Source organism: Sturnira hondurensis, unplaced genomic scaffold, assembly GCF_014824575.4.
Source record: "Sturnira hondurensis isolate 20B ecotype Veracruz unplaced genomic scaffold, ASM1482457v3 Scaffold0016184, whole genome shotgun sequence".
Classification (NCBI taxonomy): domain Eukaryota; kingdom Metazoa; phylum Chordata; class Mammalia; order Chiroptera; family Phyllostomidae; genus Sturnira; species Sturnira hondurensis.
The window spans coordinates 4,274,115-4,295,188 of NW_028088815.1; the positions used below are offsets into that span (position 1 = coordinate 4,274,115).

Here is a 21,074-nt window from a genome sequence, read left to right on the forward strand (position 1 = left end):
GTTAGTTCTATGGGAAAAGAAACAAGTAAATATTTGACAAATATGCAGGCACATGTATTGTATACATGTGGGAGCATCTGTATTACACATCTATACATGTATAATACACATTTAAATAGAAGACTGTGTCACTGGAAAGTTTTAAGGAAAGTGATAAAGGGAGCTAAGGAGAGAGAGTGCCTTTAATCCAGGGAATCAGAAAACGCTTAATGAAGGAGATGGCATTTTGAGCTGAAAACATACTTGAGAGATAACAGTTGTTCTAGATAGAGGGATGTGTGTAATTAAAGGCCCGCAGGGAGGAAATTATGGGCTGTAACCTGGGAACAGGGAACAGTTTGAATCTGGCAAAGTGTAGGAAGAGTTAGGGGTACACAGATCTGGGTTATCCATGGAGGAGGAGGGTTGGTGAGGTTGTGGAGTGTCAACTTTATTCTTTGTTGTGGGTTTTTGAGCTGGAAGGCACACAGATTACAGCTTTGCAGTGGGAAGATGGTGATTGTGTTGTTGGAACCTAGTGGCTGGGGGCAGAGAGCTGGGGGTTTAGATATTATTTAGGAAAGCTTTGCTATAATTTAGGCAACAATTAGTAAGGAGGTCATGAAGTAGAAAAGTTATACATAAGAAGTATTTTGGGCCCTGGCTGGTGTAGCTCAGTGGATTGAGTGTGGGCCTGTGAACCAAAGGATCACGGTTCGATTCCCAGTCAGGGCACATGCCTAGGTTGTAGGCCAGTTCCCAGCAGGGGACGCACGCAACCGTACATTGATATTTCTCTCCCTCTGTCCTTTCCTTCCCCTCTAAAGATACATAAGTAAAATCTTTTTTTAAAAAGGAAGCATTTTGGGATAAAGTGGATGGGTATTTGAGCCTGATTAGATTAGGTGATTTATTTATTTATTTAATAAATATTTACCAATAATTCTCCATCCCCCCACACCTAGATGAGGTTTGTGTTTCCTGGCTAGGTGAGATTGTAAAGCTGGAGGTATTAATATAGCCTTAGGTTTTATCCCTGGGAAACCTGGAAGGGGGTGAGGCAGAAATCTGAGAACACTCACCTCTGTTACCAGGCCTTGAGGGGAGGGTAAACTTATCTGGTCTCCAGGTTGGCTTTCAGATAAACTGTTGCAGACAGATTAGAATCTCGAGATCTCCCATTATAAACTACCACCAGAGAACGGGATAAGCAGTGAACTGCTAGGGACCTTCATTTTTTTTTAGAGAGTGTTTAGGGTAAAGCAGGCAGCTTTAAAAAACCATCTAGCTAGTAGTCCTCTTTAAAATAATCATAATCAGTGTGCTCTTTAACCAAGAGATTCCAGTCAGCTACTTTTTCTGCCACTGTGCCTCCAAGGCTTACTGACATGCTGACTTCATATTGATTTTGTAGGATGACCTTTCTTCTCTCTCATTTTTAAGGGAAAAATTAAAGAAGCTTTTACAAATGTTGGTTCATAAACAATTATTTAGAGACAAGATAGTTAGGTAATTAATTTTGTTACCTTTTTTGGTGCACATTTCCATAGTGTACTTGTTTTAGGTAAGAGAAGATAAATGTGACTCCTTTGTTACAACAGGGGTCCCAGTTCATTTTTGAATGTGGGATTCTTTAACATTTTCAAGTACAAATTAAGTCACTACATGGATTGATAAATTATAGATAGAAAGGTGTTCTCAGTTTTCTTCCTCTTGGATTTCTTTGCTTCCTGTAACCACAGATCTCTCTTCTCGGAAATTCTATCTTCCTTTGATATCCATATAATGTTATTACTACCTGGCTATTAATCAGTATGGTGAGAGCAGTAATAATAATAACTTTTTTTCATGTCTTTCTTTTTCACTGTGTTCCCAATCAGCTTCCTACTCTGTCTATTCCCCCAGAAGAATGAGAACCTGATGCTGTCTGTCTTCCACCTTACAGAGCTATTGCCTTTATTTCAATGACTCCTTTATTTCCAGCCTTGACTAAGACATTTGTGAGGGTCAGGAGAAAGCCAGTTGGTGAAGGGATATGATGAGTAAGAAGGGAAGAGGATAAATTAGAGTTTCCCCCAATGGAGGATCTGCAGGTCTTAGTGGAAGCCTTCAGAATAGAGAAGCACAGTGGGAAGTGAAGATGTGAAGGTGTTGAACCTCCCCAGCTTGTTTTAAGGCAGTGCTACACAATTTGAAATCCATGAACAGGATTAAGAAATGATGAATAAGTGTTTAGAAACTTTTAACAATTTGAAAGGGCAACTTTAAGTCTGTTGAATCTAATAAAAATTTGGGACATTTTTACAAGTCTTTGTTTTATTTATTAGTTGTTCTTATTTTGTATTTTATACAGCTATTAGTTCTCAGTGCAGCAGAGGAGAAAGTAGACCTTTACCACAAGTAGTTTGAGAAGGTCCGTTGTAGGTTTTTGGATATGGTAACTTTATTTGAAGTGGTTGGTTTGGGAAGCCAGAACTTAGGGATACCTGAAGGAAAAGAGGCCCTAGTGAGAAGGAGTCTTGGGACTCAAGGGAGTCGTGGGTGGAGGTCAGTGTTTAGACACATGGTACCCACACTGACATGAGGCCCAGCCCCAGCATTTGGTAGGAATGTGTGCCTTGTAGTTCTCTCTTATCCACAGGGAATACATTCCAAAACCTCCAGCAGATGCTTGAAACTGTGGATAGTACCAAACCCTATTGTTTTTCCGTAGACATAGATACCTTTTTACTTCAAGTTAGTGCTTAATGTCTTCTCTTTGGCATATCCAAATTGCCAGCATCACTACTCTTATGTTTTGGCATCATTATAAAATAAAGTAAGGGTTACTTGAACATAAGCACAGCGATACCAAGACAGTTGATCTGATAAAAGAGATGGCTACTAAGTGATTAATGGCTGGGGAGTGTATACAGTGTGGATACACTGGACAAAGGGATGATTCATGTCCCAGGCAGGATGGAGTGGAACAGCACGAGATTTTATCACTTTACTCAGAATAGTGTCTAATTTAAAACTTAGGAATTGTTTATTTCTGGAATTTTCCATTTAGTATTTTTGGATCTCAATGGGTAACTGAAACTGCAGAAAGACAGCAAAGCCGTGGATAAAGGGGGAATTGTATTGTCCTGCTGGCGTAGCCTTCTGAGCTGGAAGAGATTGCCTGCGGTCTGAGTAGGGGTTTGTGGATCATCAACAGCAGTGTTGTTTTTGCCTTACTAGACGAGAATATGGGATCATATCTTTGTGTGCCCTACTCTTGCTTTTCATATTTTATTTGTCCCTGTTCTTTTCTACTTTGACTCTGCCTAGTCATATTGTATAAGCCTTAATGGTGATTCTTTTCTTTTTTCCCCCTAAACCCTTAAAATTCTTCCAAAATGAAGAATGATTCCCTCTGTTGATAGTTATCTTGGACCTCTTGGATTCTAAGCCATATACCTTTCCATTGGCCTTTTCTTAATTTTGTCACTTGTATGAAGGTGACTGGTTTTTCTTTCTGTGAAAGGTGATACTGTGATGGATGCCCAGTAAACATTAACACTAGCAGAGCAGATTCTGATCCTGTACTGGCAGCTTCATTCTGTCTTTTCCCCCAAAGCAACCAGATATTAAACCACTGATCTGGTACGGTCCTCGGCTGCCTGCCAAAGGAATATTTGGGGGGGAATGAACCAGCTTTTGTTTCTCTTGCTTTTCTCTGTAGACTTGGGGTGGATTCTGAGGGGATTTTTCCTTGCAGCACTTACCCATTTAGTATTGAGAAAGCAGGAAAGAGAGTTTTCCTGTTATAAGTCCTGAACAAAAAGCAGGCAGCGGATGGAGATATCCTGTTGTAGAAGGCTTGGGGGAGTAAATGCAGACAAATACACATCATTCTTTCTGTCTTTAAGGAAGCTGAGGAGATGGAAAGGAAATCAATCACTCTGTAGGCCAAGCCAGAATGGGTTTCCTTTTATTTATGGTGCTTAATAAGGAGGTTATAAATGTATGCTTTGTGATTTAAAAACTTGTCAGATTCAAAGAGGTATAGCATATGACAAATTAGAAAAACAAAACAGTATTTTTGTTTCCTATGAGGTCATTCTAAGTTTGCCTGGGATTGGGCAGTGAACTCTAAAAGTCAGCGTAAACTCTATCCAAGTTTTATTTATTTTTAAGTTTAAAAATTACTTAAAATGGCAAATTCTTGCAGAATTAGATTTATAAGAAGATAGCTTGTTATATACTCTTAGGGGACTCTTTCTTGGTACTTTTGAAAAAGAACTTTTTCCTCTCTTATTATGAGAGCAATACATGTTTATTATAGGAAAACTAGAAAACACATTCAGGCAACTAAATAGTATAATAATGGGCTGGAAAGATATGGAAATGGAAATTAGAGCCAGTGATGAAGGAGTGTCTTCTGGGAGCAGTGGGGATTGGGATAGGCTCAGGGAAGGTCTCCCTGAGCCCCCAGGGAGTTGTCTTGCCGGAATGCCACACCTTCAATTGTGACTTCATATCTTTTAAGGCTGGCCTCCCAGTCTGTCACAAGTCTAGAACGGACCATTCCAAGTTGGTTTAGAGCTAGAAAACTGTGTAATGACACAGTTGACACTGGGACACTGTAATGACACTGTAAAGTTGAAAGTTTAGTTAACTCGCTGCATTTTACATATTGTCAATCAAGAAGAAGGAGTGCTAAATGAGATTCTCAAGAGACAGATTTACTCATCAGTGGGTGAGTGAATGTTGTGTGTGTTTGTGTCTGTGTGTGTGAGTGTGAGTGTGTGCGAGTGAAATTTGACTCTCTCAGATGAGAGAGAGAGAGATGGAATCTTTGAGACATTTGACTTTAAGGGAGATAAAGCAAATATAAAAGAGAAGATGCAGAAAGGTAAAATAATTGAATAATTGTGGGTGGAGGAGGAAATGTGGAAATGACTTTCTTCATCTTTCATTGTTTTNCTGTGTGTGTGAGTGTGAGTGTGTGCGAGTGAAATTTGACTCTCTCAGATGAGAGAGAGAGAGAGATGGAATCTTTGAGACATTTGACTTTAAGGGAGATAAAGCAAATATAAAAGAGAAGATGCAGAAAGGTAAAATAATTGAATAATTGTGGGTGGAGGAGGAAATGTGGAAATGACTTTCTTCATCTTTCATTGTTTTCTTGACTTTGCATTCCCACCACATCTTGCCAATTGACAAACTTAGATGTGCTATGGAATGAAGAATGTTCCATGGATGAAGAAGCTCATTCCACTATTTTATGTCAATAAATATCACTGAGCAGGTCTCAGAGCTCTCACTTTGTTAAAATTAGTATTTCTATTAATATTGAAAAAAGAAGAAAGTTATAGGACTATACTTTCTGATTTCAAAACTTACTGCAGAGCTATAGTTATAAAATAATGTGATACTGGCATAAGGAGAGACATATATATAATATATGTATATTATAATATTTAATATATAATTATATATGTGTGTGTGTGTGTGTGTGTGTGTATGTGTATCACTAAACTAGAATTGAGAGTCTGGAAATAAACCTGTACATTTATAGTCAGTTAATTTTCAACAGGAGCACCAACAAAGATCATTCAATGGATATAGAATAGTCTTTTCACCTGGCCAAGATGGAGGCATAGATGGAAACACAGTGCCTCCTTGCACAACCAAAATTAAGGACAACCAAGATTTAGAAACAAAAACACAACCAGGACAGACAGAAAATTGAACTGTATGGAAGTCTGACAACCAGACCGGTAAGGGGGGTTGCAAAAGTCAGTGACTGGTGGAGAAGGGTTGCAGCAGGAAAAGGCAGTGGCTGCCAGACCCGGGACTGCTGGCAGTGCGGGTGGGAAATGAGCAGGGCCCGAAAGGCAGTTGGCTGACCTTGGTCACACATTCTCGTGCAGATAAACCTGGCAAAAATGGGCAGCGAAACAGACTGCGAAACCCAGGGCCCCAGTGACAGGAAATAAAGCCTAAAAGCACCTATTGGAAAGGTGTTGGGAGAGACTCCCAGCCTCACAGGAGAGTTTGTTGGAGAGACCCACAGGGTCCTAGAACCTACACAAGCCCACCCACCCACCTAGGAACTGGCACCAGAAGGGCCCGATTTGCTTGTGGAAGTGGTAGAGGGGACTGAAATCCGAGAGAGAGTGGAGCAAGCGCTGTTGTTCCCTCTCTGAGCCTGCCCCCACATACAGTGTTTCAGCCCAGCAATGTGGGTTGGCCTGCCCTGGTGAACACCTAAGGCTCCACCCCTCACTATGTAACAGGCGTGACCAGACCAAAAATGCTCAAACAGAAGAACAAATCAAAGCCCCACAGCCAATATTTTTAAGTGACCGAGAAATAGCCAACCTATCAGATGCACAGTTCAAAGCACTGGTGATCAGGATGCTCATAGAGTTGATTGATTTTGGTCACAAATTAGATGGAAAAATGAAGGCTACAGTAAGTGAAATGAAGGAAAATGCACAGGGAACCAATAGTAATGGGAAGGAAACTGGGACTCAAATCAATGGAGTGGACCAGAAGGAAGAAAAAAATGATCAAACAGAAAAGAATGAAGAAACAAGAATTCAAAAAATGAGGAGAGGCTTAGGAACCTCCAGGACATCTTTAAACATTCCAACATCCGAATTATAGGGGTACCAGAAGGGGAAGAGGAAGAGCAACAAGTGGAAAACGTATTCAAACAAATAATGAAGGAAAACTTCACCAATCCGGCAAAGGAAATAGACTTCCGGGAAGTCCAAGAAGCCCAGAGAGTCCCAAAGAAGGTGGACCCACAGAGGAACATACCAAGGCACATCACAATTACATTAGCCAAGATGAAAATGAAGGAGAGAATCCTAGAAGCAGCAAGAGAAAAGGGGACAGTCACCTACAAAGGAGTTCCCATCAGACTGCCAGCTGATTTCTCAAAAGAGACCTTACAGGCAAGAAGGGGCTGGAAAGAAGTATTCCAAGTCATGAAATGCAAGGACCTACATCCAAGATTGCTCTATCCAGGAAAGCTTTCATTTAGAATGGAAGGACAGATAAAGCGCTCCTCAGATAAGGTCAGATTCAAGGAGTTCATCATCACCAAGCCCTTACTGGATGAAATGTTAAAGGGACTTATCTAAGAAAAAGAAGATAAAAAATATGAACAGTGAAAGGAAAGCAAAGCTATTAACAACCACACCTAAAACCAAAGCAAACTAGGGTGACACCTAAAATAGGAGTGGAGCCACAGAAATGGAGATCACATGGAAGGTTAGCAATGGGAATGGGAGGAGGAGGTGGGTAGAGAAGGTATAGAGAATAAGTAGCATAGACGATGGGGACAAAATAGGGGGAGGGCAAGAGTAGTGTGGGAGATGTAGAAGCTAAAGAACTTATGACACATGGACATGAACTAAATGGGGGGAATGTGCGGGGGAGGGGGTGTGCAGGTGGAAGGGACTGAAGGGGGAAATGGGACAACTGTAGTGGCATAATCAATAAAATATATTAAAAAAAGAATAGTCTTTTCAACAAATAGTGCTGGGACAACTGGATATCCATATGCAAATGAATGAAGTTGGATCCTCATGTCACACTGTATGTAAAAATGAACTCAAAATTGATCATAGACCTAAATGTGAGGCCTAAAAGTGTAAGAATCTTTGATAAAGTATGTGGGTTTGAATTCTCATGACCTTGGATTAGGCCATGGCTTCTTAGATGTGATACCAGAAGTCCGAGCAACAGTGTAAACTTTTATGTATCAAAGGACAGTGAGGAAAGTGAAAAGACAACCTACAGAATGAAAGGAGAGATTTGCATATCATGTATCTGATAAAGGACTTGTGTCCAGAACGTATAAAGAACTGTTAAAATCATTAATAACAACATGGGCAAAGAATCTAAAAAACATGTTTTTAAAGAATATATGCAAGGTTGAGAATTCAAATATAACTGATGAATGGATAAACAAAATGCAGTATATCTATAAAATGGAATGTTATGTAGCCATAAAAAGGAATGAAGTTCTGATACAATTCACAACATGGATAAAACTTGAAAATATGCTAAGTGGAAGAAACTAGATATAAAGGGGCACATATTATTTGATTCTGTTTATTTGAAATGTCCAGAATAGGCAAATCTACAGAAACAGAAAGTAGATTAATGGTTGCTAGGGATTGGGGAGAGGGGGCATGGAGAATGATTGCTAATGGGTCCAAGGTTTTTTTGTTTTTTTTTTGAGTGATGAAAATTAGGTGGTTGCACAAGCCTGTGGATATATAAAATTATTGAATTGTACACTTTAAATGTGTGAATTTTGTGGTATATGAATTATATCTCAATAAAACATTTTAACAAAGGAGTGTGAACTTTATTCTGAGCTTGGTTGAAGGGTTTTAAGCAGCACTGTGACGTGATTGGATTTGTGTGTTTGGAAGATTATTCTGGATGCAGTGAGGAAAGCAGCTTAGAAGGGTCAAGACTAGAGGCAGGGATCCCATTAAGAGGTTATTAGAATAATACAAGTGAGACATGGTAGTTTAAACTAGGGAAATGGCAGTGGGAATGACAGGAAGTAGACGTGTTCGAAGTACAAAACTCAGTAGGCTTTGGTGGTTGATTAGATGTAGGAGTGAGGAATCAAGGATGATGCCTGTATTGCCCAGGTTAAGCCATGGTGGAGGAATGAGCAGATTTGAAAGAAAAGGTGACCTGAGCATGTCCCCATCATCCTCAGTGGTGAGATGTCCTTGAGCCAGGCACATAGAGGTATCTAGTCAGGAATCCAAAACCTCAGGGGGCTTGTTAAAAAGGCAAATCTTGAGTTTCACTCCAGACATAATATGAGTCAGAATCCCTGATCATGGTGGCTCTACCTAAAATGTAAGGCCTCCTCCTGTGGATGTGCCTTGGAACCCTAGGAGTGGATGGGATTTCCTATGGAGAGGACATAGAGGAGACAAGCAGTGGATCCATCATTTACAGATCCAGTAGTGAAAGAGGAGAACTCACAGAGACCTGAGCCCTGAGGCTGGAGACATAGGTGTCTAGGAGGGTGGGTGTCAGGGAAACTAAAGGAAGAGTGTTTCAAAGTGAGATAGTGTCCAGGGGTATCATAAGCTTCAAGATAAGAGATGCAAAATGTGCATTACATTTATTTACCAACAAAATGGTGACTTTCGTGAGGACCGTGAATGATGCAGGTGTGTCCCCAGAGCCTGGCTAGTGTGGGACTGCCACATGTAGCTGTAGGGTTCTCCAAGGGTGGAGTTCTTGTGCTGATGGTCTGTAACAGTCAGCATGTTTTCCCTGGCTGTGCTCCATTCCATGGTGTGGCCTCATAGCACGATATGTGCTTCTATAGCCATCGCTGTGGAATTGACCCTGACTGTGTCACCAGCATCCTAGGGGGGAACCCTTGGTGAGTGGCCTAGGCATATGGGGCACATAGAGCTGGGTGGGGGAGGTGAGATGCCACATTGTGGCAGAGTAGATGTCCTGTCTGTTTTTCGCTTTGCTCCGTCGCCTTCACACTGTGTCAAGATATATACTCCTGTGCTGTGGGACTGAATCACTGAGGTCTGGGGTTTTTGAAGTTAGGGCATTACATAGTTTTCTTGATGTGTTGGTCATGCACAGCTCAGAGCAATACTGTACAAATGCTTGGAAATAATAGCCATTTCCCACCCCACCCCTGATTTTGGCACATTCTTTTTCTTTTTGAAATATTGCCTAATAAAAGTTACTCAGTTCTCTTAGAACTGTAAATCTATATCTCATCAGTTTTCAGCATAACAAAGTTACAGTGTGTTTTCTGTATGAGAAATATTAATGTGAATGACAGTATCTTCAAAAACACAGATAAGCAGAGTGCCTGCTAGTCTTTGGTCTGTTTTGAACCATCCTGGGATTCTAGAGATCTGCCTATTTGTGTTTTCAAAACTGCTGTTCTTTCTTTTTTTTTTTTGTAAAATATATTTTATTGATTATGTTATTACAGTTGTCCCATTTTTTTCTTCCCTTTATTCCCCTCCACCCTGCATCCATCATCCTTCCACCAGCAATCTCCTCCTTAGTTCATGTCCGTGGGTCGTACATATAAGTTCTTTGGCTTTTCCATTTCCTATACAGTTCTTAACCTCCCCCTGTCTGTTTTGTACCAACCAAATAGGGGTGTTATGTTATAAGGGGCGGAGCCTTAGGTATTCACCAGGGTGGGGCAACCCACATCTCTGTGTCCTGGCTCCTGTTTATGGGGGGAGGGGTCTGAGAGGGGAAAATGCCCCCTGCTCTGCTCTCTGCTTGTTTTAAGTCAGTTCCACCACTACCCACAAGCAAATTGGGCCCTTCTGGCTCTGATTCCAGTGGGTTTGTGTACATTCTAGAACCCTGTGGGTCTCTCTAATGAACTCTCCTGTGAGGCTGGGAGTCTCTCCTGCCACCACATCTCCCACAGGTTTTTACAGCCAGAGGTTTTGAGGCTTTATTTCCCTGAGCTGGAACCCTGGGTTGCGTGGTCTGTCTTGCTCCCCAGTTGTTCTTCCTGGTTATGTACACACAAATGTGAGACCATCCAGTCTGCCAGCTGCCGCTTCACCACCTGGGGATATGGAAGTGCCCTACCTGTAAAACTGATCTTGAGTCAGTGATTAGTAAAGAAATCAGAGGTGAAATGAAAACCCAGGCGATCATCTAGCTCATTTAGGACTATGCCTTCCTAAGGGCCAAGGTAATTGTTTAAAAATAAAGACTTAAAAATATTATTTTTATTTGTGTTCCATGCTTATCTGTGCTGTAAGGTTTCAGGCCCAATGTATTAACTCCTAATATTTTGAGACCAGTTCTTTGGTGTGTGTTCTGTTTATTTGGACTCTTTGTTACAAGTAACAGACACTAAATCCAAGTAATTTAAGTGAAAAAGGGAACTGTATTATAGGGACACAGGTTATCTCCAAAGGCCAAAGAGCAGAAATGCAACTAGGTGTATCAATCGGTTTCCCAGCCTCCAAAAATCTCCCTGATCGCTGCTGTTGTCATTAAGTCTTTGGCTCCTTTTCCACCTGGATATTTTGTTTCTTTGCTCCCATCTACATAATGGGAAATGGCTCTGTGACAGTCCATCTATCTGGCAAGAGACTGGTCCTTCTCTTGGGCCTGGCCCTAAGCCCCCAGGGAGGGGATCTGGATTGGATCTGATGTTCACCCTTAGAACCCTCCACTGTGATTGGGGTCATGGTGCATTGTAAGAATGTGGCTTCTGGGAGCCCTGCTTCTGTACCAGAGCCACTTTCTTTTGTCAGAGCAAGGAACTGCTTCTTAGTCCCAGAGAAGAACTGGCCTGGATGACCTTTCAGCCTCTACTGGCAGGAGAGAGCCCCCACTGCCATGGAGGGGAAGGGGACAGGGTAAAGGAGACATCTCAGAAAAAAAGTATCTTAAGGGGAAAAGAAGGTGCTGGGCAGCCACTCCAACAGATACTCTATGAAATGTATTTTTCACTTAGAAAAACAGAATTGGGGAGGGATGTTTGTCATTCCAAAACATGAATTCATTCAGAAATGACTTTTGATTGCTCATTTCTTTGTTCTGCGTGGTTAGGAGCTGGTTTTACTCTTCGTGAGGCCTATGCCACACCTAGTTGAATTATTCAGATGTAATATCCTTCCCCCCACCAAAGTTAATATACAAAATAATATTTGTAATCCTTCATAGGGGCATTAACATTATCTTTATAACACTTTTTAATATTTAGTATTTAGATCTCCCTTTGATGATATTTTCCTCAATTTTTTAAAAAACACCTTTATTAAGATACAATTCCCTTGCCATATAAATTCACCCTATGAAATTGTACAGCACAATGTTTTTTGATATATTTATTAATTTTTAAAAATTGTGGTAAAATATGTGACATAAAATTTACTATTTTAAGCTAAGCAGAGTGTGTACTTGGTCTTTTGGATGCTGAGGGAAATGAATAGACTTTGGAGTGACTGTGGCAGTTAAAAAAATGCCTTCATTTTTTGGACCTGCGTATTTCGCTAATTTGGAATACGGTTGTTTCCTTGAGTTTCAAACATAAGACTGCCAAGCCCCATCAGGATATTCAGTGGCAAAACTTTGTTTGTTACTGTCATTCTCATTCCTTTTCATTTATAATCAGAATAAGGTTGTATTTCAAATATCAAAAATTTACTACTTTAACATTTATTTATTCACTTATTTTTATACATTTTTAATATCTCCCAGAAACATAATTTTTAAAAATATTGTTTATGTTGGTACAGTTGTCCCAGTTTTTCCCTCTTTGGCCCCCTCCACCCAGCTTGGCCTCCACTCCCGTAGTCCTCACACCATTGTCCTTGTCCATACCCATGGGTCCTTCATGTATGTTCTTTGACTATTCCCTTCACCTTCTTTCAAACGGTCCCCAAGTCCTTCCCCTTTTACAGCTGTCAATCTATTCCATGTTTCTATGCCTCTGATTCTATTTTGCTCATTAGATTCCACTTATAAGTGAGCTCATATGGTATTTGTCTTTCACTGGCTGGCTTATATCACTTAGCCTGATAGTCTCCAGTTCCAACCATGCTGTCACAAAAGGTAAGAATTCTTTCATTCTTACTGCTGTGTAGTATTCCATTATGTAAATGTACCACAGTTTTTTGATGTACTCATCCACCGATAGGCACTTAGGCTGTTTCTAAATCTTTGTTGTTGTGAATGGTGCTGCTATGAACATGTAGGTGCATAAATTCTTTTGAAATGGTATTTTGGGATTCTTAGGGTATATTCCCAGCAGAGGAATTGCTGAGTCAGAAGGCAGTTCCATTTTTAACTTTTTTAGGAAGTCCTATACTGTTTTCCACAGTGGCTGCACCAGTCTGAATTCCCACTAACAGTGCACTGGGATTCCCTTTTCTCTGCATCTTCTTCAGCACTTGTTGTTTGTAGATTTATGGACAATAGTCAGTCATTCTTACAGGTGTGAGGTGATATCTCATTGTGGTTTTAATTTATATTTCTTTGATGATTAATGACATCGAGCATCTTTTTATATGTCTGTTGGCCATCTGTGCTCTTTGGAGAAGAGTTTATTCAGGTCCTCTGCCTATTTTTAAATTGGATTTTTTTGAGTGCTGAGTTGTATGAGTTTTTTATTAATTTAGGATGTTAATGGGCAGATATCTTCTTCCATTAAGTAGGTTGTATTTTCGTTTTATTGATGGTTTCCTTTGCTATCAAAACTTTTTAGTTTGATGTAGTTCCATTTGGTTAGTTTTTTAAATTTTTTATCCTAAGCTGAGGAAAATTTTTTTTCACTGCTTTTAGAGAGAGAGAGGAAGGGAGAGAGGGAAACATCAATACAAGAGAGAAGCATTACTCGGTTGCCTCGCATATTCACCTGGATTGAGATTTGCTTATGTCAGGACTGGCATCTGAACTCACAACCTAGGCATGTGCCTGGATGAGGAATGAACTGGCAACCCTTTGGATATGGGTGGATGCTTGAGTAATTGGGCCACACTGGCCATGGCTATTGATTTTTTTCTTTTGTTTCCCTGGCCCAAGAAGATAAATTGGAAAAAATATTGCTAAGAGAAATGTCAGAGATTATATTGCCTGTATTTTCTTATTGAAGTTTTATGGTTTCCAGTCTTACATTTAAGTACTTATTCCATTTTGAGAGTTTTTTTGTTTGCTTGTTTTATGTGGTGTAGGAAAGTGGTCCAGTTTCCTTGTTTTCATTATCTGTCCAAATTTTTCCAACAGCATTTATTGAATAGACTGTCTTTACCCCACTGTATGTTCTTGCATTCCTTTGTCTAATATTGATTAACTATAAAGATGTATGTTTATTTCTAGGCTCCCTTTTCTATTCCATTGATATATATATTTCTGCAACAACATTGTTTTGATTACTGCAGCCTTGTAGTATAGTTTGATATCAGGTAGCAAAATGCATCCAACTTTGTTCTTTCTCAAGATTGCTGTGGCTATTACCATGTCTTTCGTGGTTCCATATAAATTTTTGGATAATTTGTTCTAGTTCTCTGTTACACACCATTGATATTTTGATAGGACTTGCATTAAATTTTTAGATTGCTTAGGGTAGTATGGACAGTTTTAATGATGTTAATTCTTCCAGCAAGGACTCCCCCCAAACCCAGAATTCTCTTCTGGAGTGCAGGCTCCTTATAGTATAGGCTTTCTCTGCTATGTGTTTTAGGAACCCATCTGTATCAACGTATCAGCTGGTGTAGTTGTGAGAGACTGTATTTGGCTTCAGTGAAGCTTCTTTTGAAGACTTCTTTCAGTGTATTTGCCCATTTTATGATAGGTGATTTACAAGCACACCTGCCCACACCTAGCTGAGTGTTCAGCAGTTTTTGATGAAAAATGGCATGACCCCTGTGCCCTTCCCTCAGTATGCTCCTGATCTCACACTGAGTGACTCTATTTTGTTTCCCTGGATGAAAAAAGTCCTCAAAAGGACACATTTGCCAAGTGGAAGAGGTGAAACAAAAAGTGTCAGAAGCACTAAGGTACATCAAAGTCGATGAGTTCAAAACTATTTTGAGCAGTGGAAAAAATGTCTCAGTAGGTTGTATTGCATCAAATGGGGAGTACTTTGAAGCTGACTGAATTTTAAATGTGTAGGAATAAATATATATTTTTTATAAATCCTTTTTGGGGTCCCCCCTTGTATTCTTTCATTTATTTGTATCTTCTTTGGTTTCTTTCTTTGGTGTCTTATAATTTCCTGAGTACAGGTCTTTTACCTCCTTAGTTAAATTTATTCCTAGATATTTTTCTATGATGAAATTGTAAATGGGATTGTTATCTTAGTTTTTCTTCTGATAATTCATTATTGGTAGATAAAAATGCAACTAATTTTTGAATATTTCTTTTGTGTCCTGCAAGTTTACTGAATTAACTTACCAGTTTTTGTAGTTTTTTTGTGGAATCTTTAAGGTTCTCTATATACAGTATTATGTTATCTGCAAATAATGACAGTTTTACTTCTTCCTTTCCAATGTAGATTCCTTTTATTTCTCTTGTCTGATTGTGTGGCTAGAACTTCCAGTAATTTGTTGAATAAGAGTGGTGAAAGTGGACATCCTGCCTTGTTCCTGATGTCAAGGGAAATGTACTTAGTGTTTCCTGTTGAGCATGGTGCTGGCAGTGGGTTTGTCATACATGGCCTTTGTTATACTGAGGTATGTTCTCTGTATTTGCACTTTGCTGAGAGTTTTTATCATACATGGGTGCTCCATTTGTCAAATGCTTTTCTGCTTCTGTTGATACAGTCATGTGGGTTTTTTTATCCTCACACGAGGATATGCTTATTGATTTTAGAGAGATAGGGAGGTAGAGAGATAAACATTGATGTGAGAAACATGAATCAGTTGCCTCCTGTAGCGCCCAGACTGGGATAGAACTCGCAACCAAGGTATGTGCCCTGACCAGGACACATACCCATAACCTTTTGGTGTATGGGACGACACTCTGACCATCTGAGCTACCCAGCCAGGGCTGATCATGCGGTTTTAGCAGATATTGTACCAATTTTTCATCCCAGAAATAAATCCAACTTGGTCATGGTATATGATCTTTTTAACGTATTGCTGAATTCTATTTGCTAATATTTTGTTGAGGATTTTAGCATGTATGTTCATCAGGGATATTGGCCTATATTTCTTTTTTTCTTTGTGGTGTTGAAATCAGGATAATGCTGATCTTGTAAATGATCTTGGGAGTCTTCTCTTGAATTTTCTGGTATAGTTTGGGAAGAATAGGTGTTAATTCTTGTTTGAATGCTTGGTAAAATTCACCTGTGAAGCTGTCTGGTACAGGACTTTTGTTTGTTGGGAGTCTTTTGATTACTGCTTCAATTTTGTTAGTTGTAGTTAAGTCTGTTCAGATTTTCTGATTCCTCTTGGTTGAGTTTTGGAAGATTGTATGTTTCTAGGAATTTATCCATTTCTTCTAGGTTTGTTGGCATATAGTTCACAATATTTTCTTATAGCTCTTGTGTATTTCTGTGGTGTTTTTATTCTTTTTTTTGATGAGCCTGGTTAAAGATTTATCTGTCTTGTTTTATCTTTTGAAAAAGCAGTTCTGTGTTTTGTTTGATCGTTTGTATTTTATAGATTCTATTTTGTTTTTATCCACTCTGATATTTATTATTTCTTATTTTCTATGCACTTTGGGCTTTGTTTATTGTGCTTTTTCTGGTCTTATATGGTTAGATTGCTTATTTGATATTTTTCTTGTTTCTTGAAATAGGCCTGTAATGCTGTGAATTTCTTAAGAGTATCTTAAGACTGTTTTTGCTGAGTTCCAAAGATTTTGGGTTTCTATGTTTTCATTTCATTTGTCTCATGGTATCAATTTTTTCTTCCTTGATCTTGTTAGCTTTATTCATGTGGTTTTCTTTTTTTCTTTCTTGTAATAGATTTCTAATTTTATACCACAGTGGTCAGAGAAGATGCTTGATACGATTTCAGTCTCCTAAAATGTATTGAGACTTTTTTTTTGTTTTTTAACATGTAATTTATTCTGGATAACATTCCAGAATAAACTTGAATGTTAATAAACTTAACATTCCGTGTGAACTTGAAAAGTGTATATTCTGCAGCTTTGGGGCGAATTGCTCTGAAAATATCACTTAAATTTACCTGGTCTGGTGTGCCATTTAAGGTCACTCTTTCTTTGTTGACTCTTTTTGTCTGGAAGATCTATCTCTTGATGTCAATGGGGTGTTAAAATTCCCTACTGTGACTGTATTGCTCTCAACCTCTTTCTTTATGTCCATCCAGATTTGCCTTATATATATATTTAGATGCTCTGTGTTGGGTGCATAAATGTTTGCAAGTGTTACATACTCTTGTTGATCTTTTTATTATTATATAATGCCCTTCATTATTATAACCTATGTTTTAAAGTGTATTTTGTCTGATACAAGTATTGCTAGCCCAGTTCTTTTTTTTTTTTGTTCCATTTGCATGAAGTACCTTTTCCATTCCTTTACTTTCAGTCTGTGTATATCTTTTATTCTGAGGTGGATCTCTTGTAGACAGCATATATATGGGTCCTTTTTTTTTTATTCAGCTACCCTGTATCTTTTGATTGGAGCATTTAAATCATTTAGATTTACATTATGATTGGTACATATTTATTGCCGTTTTATTTTTTATAACTATGCTCCTCTTTTTCTTTCTGTTAAAGGCATCCCTTTAACATTTCTTGTAATACTGGCTTGGTGGTAGCAAACTACTTTTGCTTTTTAAAAAATTTCTGTGTGTGTATGTGTGTACACAAAGCCTTTCATTTCTCCTCCAATTTTAAATGATAGTCTGCCTAGGTAAAATAGTCTGGATTTTAGGTTCTTGGTTTCCATCATTTTAAATATTTTTTTGCCAGTTTCTCCTGGCCTGGAATGTTTTGTTTTGTTTTGTTTTGTTTTGAGAAATCTGGTGACAGTCTTATGGGAGCTCCCTTGTAGGTAACTGTCTGTCTTGCTGCTTTTAAGATTCTTTGTCTTTGATTTTGGCATTTCAGTCATGATAGGTCTTGGTGTGGGCCTCTTTGGTTTTATCTTGTTTGGGATCTCTGTGATTCCTGGTCTTGTGTGACTGTTTTTTTTTCACCAAGTTATGGAATTTTTCAGTAATTGTTTTTTCAAATAATTCTCAATCCCTTGCTTGGTCTCTTCTGGTATCCCTGTGGTGCAGATATTATTAGGTTTGGTGTTGTCCCAGAGGTCCTTTAAATTGTTCTCATTTTTTAATACATTTTTCTTTTTTTCTGCTTTGATTGGATGTTTTCTGCTACCTTGTGTTCTAAATCACCGATTTGATCCTTTGCTTCATTCAACCTGCTACTGATTCCTTCTAGTATATTTTTCATTTAAGACATTTTATTCTTTATTTCTGACTGGTTCTTTTTTATGGTCCTGTTTTATGTTTACTGTCCTGTTCATGTCGTCACTGAATCCACCCTTTCTTCCTTTAAATCCCATTGAGAATCCTTATAATCATTGCTTCAAACTCTGTATCTTGTAGTTTGCTTGCCTTTAGTTAATTTCAGTTTTTTGGGGGAGTATTTCTCCTGTTCTTTCATTTGGGACATGTTTCTTTATCTCCCCATTTGGCTGCCTCTCTGTATTTGTTTCTGTGTATAGGTAGATCTGCAATGGCTCCCAGTCTTGGTATGGTGGCCTTATAGAGTAAGTGTCTTGTGGGTCTCAGTGGCACATTCCCCCTGATCACCTGAGGTAGGTATTCCAGGAATGTCCCTTGTGTGTGTTTTGTGATCTCTTTTGTAGTAGCTGAGTCTTGATTACTGTTGGCCCATCCATGGGTGGGGTTGATTCTCAGACTGGCTGACTATTAGGATGGACCCCAGCTACTGTGTATATGCTGCTGTGTGGGGGCTGAGACCTCACGAAGAGGAATTTGCTTCAGCAGGGTCTGATGCCTGCCGAGATCTCCCTTGGGATGTGCCACTTGTGGAGCTAATTGGGTTGTTCTCTGGTATGGTCTTGGCACAGGGTGTGTTGGTTCTGGGGCCTCTTGGAGTACTCTGGTGCAGTTCACTGTCAGACACTGCTTGTGACTAGCCCTGGGCTACCTTTTTGCAGCTACCCAGTTATCTGTAGTTTGTGGCTGTCTTTCATTGCCCTTGGTGTGCATAGGAGGGGTCAAGCTACACACCAAGGCTGGCTTCTGTCAGCAACTGTTTCTTGCACAGGTCAGCAAAAGGCTAACACATCCTAGGTCTGCCTGGCAACTTCATGTTAGGATCAGTCACTGAAATAGCCTCTGGTGGTATATGAATTTTGTGAGGTCGATTCTTAGTGAGTCTGACCATGTAGGAACAAGTGATGTTCACCTGATTGATAACAGATTTAAACTAGGCACCAGTACTGGGTCTGAGTCCACTCAGAAAAGTCTCAGGTACACCAAGGACAGCTGCCACTTCCCAGGTGCCAGGTGGACCTTTTTGGTGGGGTAGAATCTCAGTGAGTCATGAGAGTGAGGCCATTAAAATTCATCAGGCCCAAACAGACCATGGTTTGGCCATGTGAAGGGAGGGCTCTGCATAGGAATGGTATGCTTATAGGGCAGTGAGGGAGACATGGTCTCACCCTAGAGCCACACAACTCAGTCTCTTCTGGATTCTATTTGGATCTTCTCAAGAACCTTCCAAGAGAGTGCACTGAGGGCCCCTACCAGCTGACTCCCCTGCAGAGCATGAGCTCTGCAGGGCAGGGCTACAGGGCATTGGGAAGTTGGGGCTAGTGGACCTCCTGGGGGGATGTGGCACCTGAGGAGGTGGGTGAGGCAGTATGTAGAATGTCCCCTCCCCACAGCCACACAACTCTGTCTCTGGCTCCTTCTGAGTTTGCCCTCAAGAGGCTACCAAGAAAGTCTACACCTTGGGCCCAGAAAACTAACTCCCCTGTGTCAGCAGGGCAACAGTGAGTGGGGAAAGTAGGGCTAGTGAAGGCTGAGGTGGTATGGAGTAGAGTGATCAGCCTAGGAAAGATGGCATCTATGGGTAGTGTGGGAGAGGGTCTCAGACAGGGACTCTGGCCACTGCCCCTTCAGCCGTCTCCTGGGAGCCACACAACCCAGTCTTTCCTTGGACTGTCGTCCACTCTGATTCACCCTTCCTTGCAGGAGGCTAGTGTGAGTGACTGCAAATGAGATTTTGTGCCTTGGCTTTTTGAAAAGGTCCCTGGGTTTCTAGCAGACTCCTGATTCTCATTCATGATCAGAATCTCTGTTGCTTTCTCATAACCAGATGTTACATGGCCTCCTCTTCCCAGCTGTGGTGCTGCAGGCTAGAGAGTTCAGCTGTGGTCGAGCCCCATGCTCCTCGGGTTGGATCCCCACAGCTGAGATATCCTTCCCAATTCTTCCAGTTTCCACACATGGGTATGGGGTCATCCCTTTTTGCATCTTCACCCTTCCTACTGGTCTCAATATGGCTCCTTCTGTAAGTCCTTAGTTCTAAGACTTGTTCAGCTAGTGTTCAGTTGGTTATGCAGGTTGATCATCTTACGATTTAGTTGTAATTCCAGATTGGACGTGGGTGGGGTGAATGTAACTTTGTACCTACTCTACTGCTATCTTAGATCTCCTCAACATTTTTTTATTTTTTAAAATTGTAAAATACACAAAATATAAATGTACTGTTTTAACCATTTTTAAGTGTATAGGTCAGTTGCTTGAAGTACACTCACTCACATTGTTGTGCTACCATCACCACCATTTATTCATGGAATTCTTTTCATCCTGCAAAACTGAAACTCTCTACCTATTAAACTATAACTCACCACTCACCCCAGCCCCTGGTAACTCCTGTTCTACTTTCTCTCTCTGTGAACTTGACTTTTTTAGTACCTCATATAGGTGAAATAATACAGTATTTGTCCTTTTGTGACTGGCTTATTTCATTCAGCATAATGTCTTCAAGGTTGATCCATGTTGTAGCCTGTGTCAGAATTTTCTTCTTTCTTCTTTAAAGCTGCATAATATTTCATTTCACCTGTCATGTATCCACTTACCTGTTGAACACTTAGATTGTTTCCACCTTTTAGCTACTGTGAAAAATGCTGCTGTGGACATTGGTGTACAAATATATGAAGTCTTTGCTTTCAGTTCTTTTGGGTAAATACCCACAAGTGGAATTGCTGCATCATGTGATAATAATGTTTTTCATTTTCTGAGGATATTTAAATGATGTTAATTGTACAATTCAGTAGCATTGTTTACATTCACAATATTGTGCAACCATCATTTTATTTTTATCCAGATAGTTTTTTATACTTCAAACACAAACCATGTACCCATTAAACAGTAACTCCCCATTCCTCCTCTCTTGCCCCTGATAACCTCTATTCTACTTTCTCTTTTTATGAGTTTGTCTATTCTAGGTGGCTCCTTGAAAGTGGAATCAGACATACATGTTTATCCTTTCATTTCTGGCTTTCATCACTTAGCTTGAGGTTTTCAAGTTTCATTCATATGGTAGCACATGGTCAGAGAATTTTTTTATGGCTGAATCAGAATTCATTGTATTTTTATGTGGCTTTAAAA

The 21,074-nt window shown here is 39.8% G+C and overlaps 1 protein-coding gene and 1 pseudogene across 5 annotated transcripts in view; both read left to right on the top strand.

The window, feature by feature from the left end:
- DOCK9 (dedicator of cytokinesis 9) overlaps positions 1 to 21,074 on the top strand; it is a 354,977-nt gene that overhangs the window by 13,029 nt on the left and 320,874 nt on the right. The window lies entirely within an intron of this gene.
- LOC119000678 (U1 small nuclear ribonucleoprotein C-like) overlaps positions 18,365 to 21,074 on the top strand; it is a 30,043-nt pseudogene continuing 27,333 nt past the window's right edge.